Raw genomic sequence first — 8333 nt, forward strand, 5'->3', positions numbered from 1 at the left:
AAGAAACTCGAAAAATCGTCTGATCGCATTATAAATAACTTTCTTTTAATCCCTATCACTGGTATCATCCTGTTTACACCATTTTGTAAGTGTGCGACGACTCACTGCGATATTCGAACGATTTGCTCGCACTTCGGGACAGTGGTGTACAGGCTCGCAAAATTTTTCCCTGTGGAACGGGGCAGGACTCTGTCGACTTCAAAAGAAGGAATACATTATCCTCTGGCAAACGGCCAAGGAAATCGGTCTACGGCTCGCTGCCGTTCGCGTTGCACCGGCATGCGAGCGTGCAACTACTATATCCGGCCGGTATCGCGAGACCCGGAGTGCAATTCCTGTACCGTTCATTTTCGCCTCGTGACTGCGGATTCTTGGTTGTTCAGCTGTTCCGGTGATCCTCTTCTGTTGGGGTCTCTTAACGATTCTGCTTTGCTGAAGTGTCAAAGAAAAATGGTCTTGTTTGCTGAAACTTGCATCAAACATGCAGTTTGGTGACATTTTATTTGGTTTTGAATCGTTATTATTCTTACTATTGCTACTATATTTGTAGACTTTCTATTCGATTGTTTGATATCAGGTATCACAAATGTAGTAGGTGGTATTGTCTATGCTTACAGAAGTATAATTCCAATAAGTCCTTGTTTATTCGAATATTTATTCTTATAAATCACCAGACAAAGTAAGTCACTAAATTTGTTAATGGTAATAATATACTATGGAACGTGCAATACTTGAAGTTTTGGAACTATTTCAAAGCTCTCGTTAATTAGCGGATATACATAGTGATGCAATATTCCTGATTCCTACTATAATAATTTTTTCTAAATACTAAAGGTCCTTCAAATGTAATACACACATAAATTTAAAAAATATATATATCATTAGCAAATAAACTAAATACCAAATCTTCTGTTATTAAATAATCTGATTTAATTCAAGTGAAATAGGTGTTTCATCGAAAATTTCACTTTTCCAGATGAATGTTAGTCCTCTCGATTAACATTTATTTTCTCAGTCGAGTTCTCATTCATTTGAATCAGTGAAAACGAAAAAAGAGTTTGACCCGCGAGTTCCTCGTGATCCTTGCGCCCTGGTCAGAGGTCCTGGTGCCAGGACGTTCCCGTTGCGGCGACAGGAAATCGTCGGATCGACGAATGAGCTTGTCGGGAGAGAGGCTAATCTTATCCGGCACGAGGCGACTACCGGTTCGAACAGCCGCGCCTACCAGCACTTTTATTACCCGAGCTTCTCGGCTCGTCGACCGGCCGCAATATGGTGACCGGCCCTCACCGGCGCCAACAGGCATTGATTTCACGCGTGGGTCAGGACGTCGGGATATCGATCGCACCCCTACACCGTTTTCTCGCCTCCTTCGACGCTTTTTTGATCCTTTCACCCGAACTCCTGTGTCTCCTCTTTTCTTCAGAAATGTGGGATACGTTCATCTTTTTGTCTTGAAATAGAACAGATGACGAGGTTGTCGAGATGAAAATGGAGTTTCATTTTTTAGGGAAAGTAAGAGCTTGTAGGGGATTTTAGGTTTATGAAGTTCTATAGATTGTTTCTTGAGAGTTTCTATGAAACAGTGATTCGTTTTTGTATGAACTATATGAAAGAATTGTATTCTTGCTTAAATAATTTTTAACTCATTAATTGAATAATGATTTCAATTAATTAATCTTTAATAATAAATATTTAGGAAATTGCTGAATATGAGAGATCTCTTGAGTGATAATGGTGTAGGAGTCTACATTAGGGGTACTCGACATTTTTTGAATGTAAAATATTTATGAAACTCTATGCTTATCAAGGTAGCCTTAATACCGTTCCGCCATCTTTGAAATTTTAATGGATCCACGGCTTGCGTATCTTAACACGTCGCCTCCCGAGCGATCTTCGCGTTACACGAAAGCCGTAACGATAAAATCTACAAAATTACTGAATCGCGCCCTGTTATCATATACGGTACAGCATTTATCTCGTCGACATTCATTCTACGTAATAAAATGATCAACTGCGATAAGTCTATAAATTATGTAGATACTTTATTTTAATCTTGCGGTATAAGTAATTACGGTCACCGACACGGGAGTTAATGCACTGTAAATGAACCAAACATTTTAATTTATCTTATTGTCTTAGTTCAATCTTCTGTGTGTCTTACTCCTTTTCTATTCAGTCACGTTTTCATTATCCCAACCTCTAAAAGATTGTCTAAATATTAGAAAACGTCTCAAGAAATACCACCTCTTTTCATTTCATTATTTCACAATTTAAATATATAAACTTATACCAAGCTCCATTCTAGGGAACCAATCCTCATTTTCATAGTCCATAATTACACATAAAAAATTCAAGTTAAATTCAATTTCGCAATATTGAAGTTCGTCCCACCAAAAACATTTCTAAATCTTCGAACGCTTTGCCTTATAATATCGCGCGAGACTCAGGGTGAAGATTGGTTGTATCGATCACAGTTTGTGATCATCATTTACTCGAGAACAGAGAAAATCTTAGGTTTAATACCTATGGTTGCTCTAAAGTATAATTGGTGGCAGATGAATAGTATTTAATTTGCGTTCTAAAGGATTGAGTAGTGTTTATGTTTGTTAATGTCTCTTTGAAATCAGGTGGCTGTACCGATCATAGTTGAGACAGAAATCGCAAGACAAGGAGTTAATCTAACTTCTTCCTGAAAAATTCTTCACATCCAGTCGAAAGACACGCCGGGAGAATGGTCCCTGCTATTTCTTTTACGACTCCTTCCGCGCGTAGCGAGACGAGAAACGGTTGATCGAGCAACGGGGCTCCGTAAATTTGCGTTTTATCGTCGGCCGCGTTCTATCGACGTCCACAAATCGCCGTCCACGGATTGATAAAAACAGGAACGGACCCGGCTGGTTTATTAAGATCGTGGCCCCGATATTTACGGGGTGCACGCTCGCCAGCGGCGGCGGCCGCAGCGTTTGGACGATCGGAGGCGTAATCGAGCCCCGAAGAACGCGTAACTCTTTGATAAGGAGGGAACGTTCCGCGACGCGGCGAGGAAATCGATAAGTCGGGACCGGTGTGCACCGCACACGCTTCTGCGGAGTGCGTTACCTTCCTCGCTGGATCCATGGGCAACATGAGAAGAACAATGTTTTAAAGCGATTGCGTTTATTCAATGGACGGCGGGAAGTTGAACACTAGACGAAGCCGGGTCACGTTTGACCCGATAGTAGTTTGTACGCGGTGTAATGAAATTTATTGGCACGTTTTGCTGTCAGTTTTGTAAACTATAATGTATTCCAGGATTTTAGGGATGAGATTGTTTTATTGTGATAATTGTTTTTGCTATATTATTAATTGGTTTTAGTTTATATTATTTTATATAGTATGGATTAAATTGACCTATTCTGAATTCTGTTTCTTGAATGCAGTGTTATAATATGTATAAAAGTATGAAAAATACTTAGTTTGATTGTTTGATATGCTTACTGTTAAAGTTATTAAAACATTGCGAACAAAAATGTTCGCATTATCTATCACAAGCGTTTCCGTGGTGTAGTGGTTATCACATCCGCCTAACTCACGGAAGGTCCCTGGTTCGATCCCGGGCGGAAACAATTATTTTTGATGTTTTGAATTAAGAAAAACCTATTCTCTCGTCAATAATATTCTACTACCGTCACATGTATTTGAAATCATTAAAAAATTGTATAAGCAATTTTTTCTGTGAAAAATACGTGATAGGTTTAGGGTATCCTAAAACTTTGTGATTATCCATAAGAAAGTAACTTAATCAGATTTTACGTTCACTGTTTTAAATTTGAAAAGCTAAAATAATACGAATAAAAGTCATTTCATTCTACCAGCTTGTCAACGTTCTCTTTATAAATGTTTTTTCGTCGCGGTTCTTCCAGCTTCTCGATAATCGAACCTGTTCGCGGTTCTCCAATAGCCAAAAACGTATTTAATTCACTTATCTTCATAATTAAACGAATCTTATACGGTTCGATCGACAAGCCGTCTGATTTGAACCATTCGTGGGGTACATTTGTCGGTTGATGAATTATAAGGTTGTTTCACAAGAAAGTTTCTTTGGTGCAACTGTTTTATAGATATTTGATATCGAGCATGTGTCTCGCGAACAACTCGTTTCGCCTTCAATAATTCATGGATTCTTGGCGATGCAACTTTAATGTACAGCGGCATGTAATCAAAGCAAAACACCAATGGCAGTTCGATAAGTTTCTTGCGTTGTTTTCGACCGGTTACTGAAATCCTAAACGATAATGTGTAAATTAGTTTGTAACCAAACGACACGAAAGTTTGTCTTAGCGAGAATATTCACTGGCATTTTCTATGCAATCGATATAATTCATATTTCAAACGAATTCAATAAATTTTAGGTTACTTGAATTTTGACACGCCACACAATAATTATACCATACCATGCTAATAAATATTCACAAGCAGATCGATTTAAAGATAAATAATGCAATTCGATTACACTTTAGACGGCGTTCAAATAATTATCACGTTAATTGGACTTGCTTAGCATCCAATTATCTATAACTCGTTTATAGATAATTATAACGTTTATATACATAGATTAAATACATTTATACACTTCTTCATTACAAAAATCTACATTTCCATAGGAACCAGACAATAGGAAACGGAGATTGCTAGGAATCGGTCGTTAACACTAGTACTACCGAGCGCTTAGTATGGTTACCGTGTGATTCTTATCAAAATTGTAACAATAGATTTTTTCGATTTATCGCTATATTCATCACAGTATTCAAGCGATGCTATTTATTATTAAAATCATTTCAAATATTTAACATTCCTAAGATATCAATATTAGTGATATAAAGAAATTGGTATCCGTCATTTTGACGGATGCGGTAGTAGTACTGTCAACTCCTTGCCATATTACTTTCTTTTGTCACGAAGCTTGTGTAATTTTTGATTATCAACAATTTGAAGGAAACGTAAAGAAACATTCCATTTTATTGTAAGCGCAAAGCTTTAAACATAATCGATTAGTAATAGCAGAATAGTTTTCTACCTTATTCCATGGGAAACGAACACCAATGATTATTATTCAATTAATGCAGAAATCTTTATCGCGAGTCTCACTCGTCATTTTACGGCAACGGGTTAATGGTGTCTTAGGGCCAAGATTTTCCTTTCGTTGCGCTACTTCATGTCGGCAGATGCTGAAAATTCTGCTTCTTTAGTCATAGTTAATCATTGCACGGCCCGTATCTCCAGCATAAGCGAAAGAGGTCTCGAAATAACGTGTGATGACCTCGATATGCCAGAGCCGGCGATGCCGGGTGATTCGCTGGTTGGCTCGCGGCCCGATTTCTCTTCCGATATCTTTCCGCTGCACCCTCGAAAACCACCCCCCGTCCCGAGACTCCACTCTGTTGTTCGCTGCGATTGCACGTTCGCCCGAAAACGAAGCTCCCGTAAATGCTGGCCCGTATTCCGCGCGGCATTGGCTCACGATAATAAAGAAGTGTCTCGTTTCGAGCTACCCGCGTCATTCATGCCCTGCTCCCCTATTGAGCATCCTCTATTTGCAACGTTCCCGTTTTCATTTTGTCTAAGACAGTAATGGCTGAGTGCCTCCGATGTAGAGATTATATTAATTTCTCGGGGAAAATTAAGTACCTAATGAGGGTTCCTTTGTCTGGGATTTGAAAAGGGGTTCTAATTTGTTTGCTGGGTACGTTGGTGCTCGATTATTATTCTTGTCGCATGATTTTTCAATATTTTCGATATAGTGGTGAACAGAAACCATTATTGATGAGGAGGTGTAGTCATTTTTTTGCGAGAACGTTGGATTAAGGATTGGGCCCTTTATTCAAGGATCTGCAAAGAATACGGTTGTAGAATGTTTTCAGAGTTTTTCAACTTCTATTTTGGATGGATGATTTATATTTGCAATGTTGTAGCTGTTTATACTGTTTATAGTGGATGTAAAGTGTGATTAAATGAATCTCTTGTGAACAAAGGAGAATCTTCCTTTAGAACCGTAAAGAAAGTAAAGATTCTAGAGTGGATACTTCAAGTTAGTCGCGTATGTTTCTTAATAAATATATTTCTTTAGAATTATTTGATAATTTTAAATGAATGTAATGGGAGTAAAATATTATTGATAGAAGGGCAAATATTGTTTAATTATAAAGTGAATGCAAAAATTGTTTCCGCCCGGGATCGAACCGGGGGCCTTCCGCGTGTTAGGCGGATGTGATAACCACTACACTACGGAAACGTTGTGTTGTACCACTTTTTTAATTAAGTAATTCCAATACAAATATCATATTATTATTTTAATATTCATTAATAAAGTTTTATCATAAATTCGTGATTGCAACATAATTTTTTCTATATTACGTAACTTTATGTTTAATTATATAATTTTAATAATCCGAATTTGTATTGTATTTAATTCTCTAGCATTCTCTTATTAATTAATTTAGTATTTTCGTTTCAGTGGTTAAAATATATTGACATAAAAGCTACGAATGCTGTTGAGAATATTGTCGACACATTTTACATTGTATAGCATGCATATGCCATTACATTTGAAGTTTAAAAAATGTATACAGTAAGACGAATTAAATTCATAATATTTTTTCAATTTTAGAAACCTCTTACAGCGTGGTAAACATTGATAATAAAAAATGCATTAAAACCTATACATAATGCAAAATTAATTCGTCTCGAAATATTCTTTAGAACATTCAACAGGAAAAATTCATTCTGAGGACGCAATGAATAATGTCAACGGTTAAATTATTATTGAAAATATATTATGTAAATATTGTATTCTAATGAATTCATTAACACGTTGAATGCCGTGGGGGTCACCGATGACCCACAACCAAATCGAATTAGTATAGTTCATTCAATTAAACGATGAGTATTTAAAAGCATTTCTATATTATAAATAATACTGTCTGATGCGGTGACATTCAGCTAGGTGAACATGCAACAATAATAATGCAATTCAATGAAATGATTTAATATTCTATTTTTCCCATTTTGTGTATTTTCTTCTATGAAATCGTGCGGCGTTCAACCTGTTAAATTAATTGAACAAAAATGTTGGCCTCTGATACAGAATACCGATATAGAAAAAGGATTTGCTAATGAAGAAAAAAAACAAAATGTTCCCGCCCGGGATCGAACCAGGGACCTTCCGTGAGTTAGGCGGATGTGATAACCACTACACCACGGAAACGTTACGTAACCGGAGCTTTTCATTTCTAGTCCATATTGGAATTCTACACTTGGCAAGAAATATAATATTTATAAATATTTATTTTTATTTATATTATTCATAAAAACTGTTTTAATCAATTTGCGGCAATAAATTTATGATTAACATTCAGTTAATTGCTTTTAGTAAAAGATTACGGTCGTACAAAACTTAAGTAACTGCTTAAACTCATAATAAGAATTTATGTAATGAATTAGTGCATTCTGTAGAATGAAATTCATGTAGTAAAAGAAAGAAAATATGAAAGTTAAAAGTTATTCGTTGCTTTACTTTCCTATGTTTTTGTTAGCTTCTATTTGTGTATAAAAGCGGTAGAATTATTTTTAATTCAATTTTATATTAATAAATTAACTGACATAGAAATAGAACAGTCCATATTTAAACATACATCTACAAAGAGGCCAAGAACAGCTCAGGAATCACAAGTAAAGAGGAGAAACCTTCTAACACCACCCCTTAATTCACGCATTCGTGTGTAACTAACAGTTTATAAATTTATCGAATATTTTGCACGCTTGCATCAACTTATTTTTTAAATATCATACAACATTGTAAGGTTGTTATTAAAATAAATTTCCGGGCAATCATGCAATGCTAGCATTCTTCAGATTAGTTCTGCGAAGAGATTGATATTAGTGTTACTATTTCTTTCATGACTACCTTCATCAAGCTACATTGTCCTTAATAATTTGCCAGAAGGAAAAGGAAATCTATGTTCATCTACAAGCCACGTTTATTCTAAGGATTATAATACTAATAACTGAAAGATAGATTAAAATGCAAGAAAAAACTGTCATCCATTGTCTTACGATTTCTTTAGCAATTGGATTTATTGGAATTCTTTCATCGTTACCTATTGATTAGTCAAAATAGTCGTTGACTATTGATAATGAAAAGATAGCATTATATTATGATATTATAAAATATTTCGTATACAAATTGAGTTGAAAACCTTCCCCACGAGTCCGACATAACATTATAAGACAGGGTTCTTAGATTTTCAATTCCTTAGACTAATAATCTTATTAATATTCATAATAATCAGACC

The 8333-nt window shown here is 35.9% G+C and overlaps 3 non-coding genes across 3 annotated transcripts; 1 reads left to right on the plus strand and 2 right to left on the minus strand.

Moving 5' to 3' along the window:
• The first annotated feature begins 3535 nt into the window (after positions 1-3535).
• On the plus strand, positions 3536-3608 carry TRNAV-AAC (transfer RNA valine (anticodon AAC)). Its single transcript has one exon. It is a non-coding gene; the product is annotated as a tRNA-Val (tRNA).
• A 2593-nt stretch (positions 3609-6201) lies between these two features.
• On the minus strand, positions 6202-6274 carry TRNAV-AAC (transfer RNA valine (anticodon AAC)). Its single transcript has one exon. It is a non-coding gene; the product is annotated as a tRNA-Val (tRNA).
• An 899-nt stretch (positions 6275-7173) lies between these two features.
• Positions 7174-7246, minus strand: TRNAV-AAC (transfer RNA valine (anticodon AAC)). Its single transcript has one exon. It is a non-coding gene; the product is annotated as a tRNA-Val (tRNA).
• Positions 7247-8333: the final 1087 nt, after the last annotated feature.

This window comes from Nomia melanderi, chromosome 11, assembly GCF_051020985.1.
Source record: "Nomia melanderi isolate GNS246 chromosome 11, iyNomMela1, whole genome shotgun sequence".
Lineage (NCBI taxonomy): Eukaryota > Metazoa > Arthropoda > Insecta > Hymenoptera > Halictidae > Nomia > Nomia melanderi.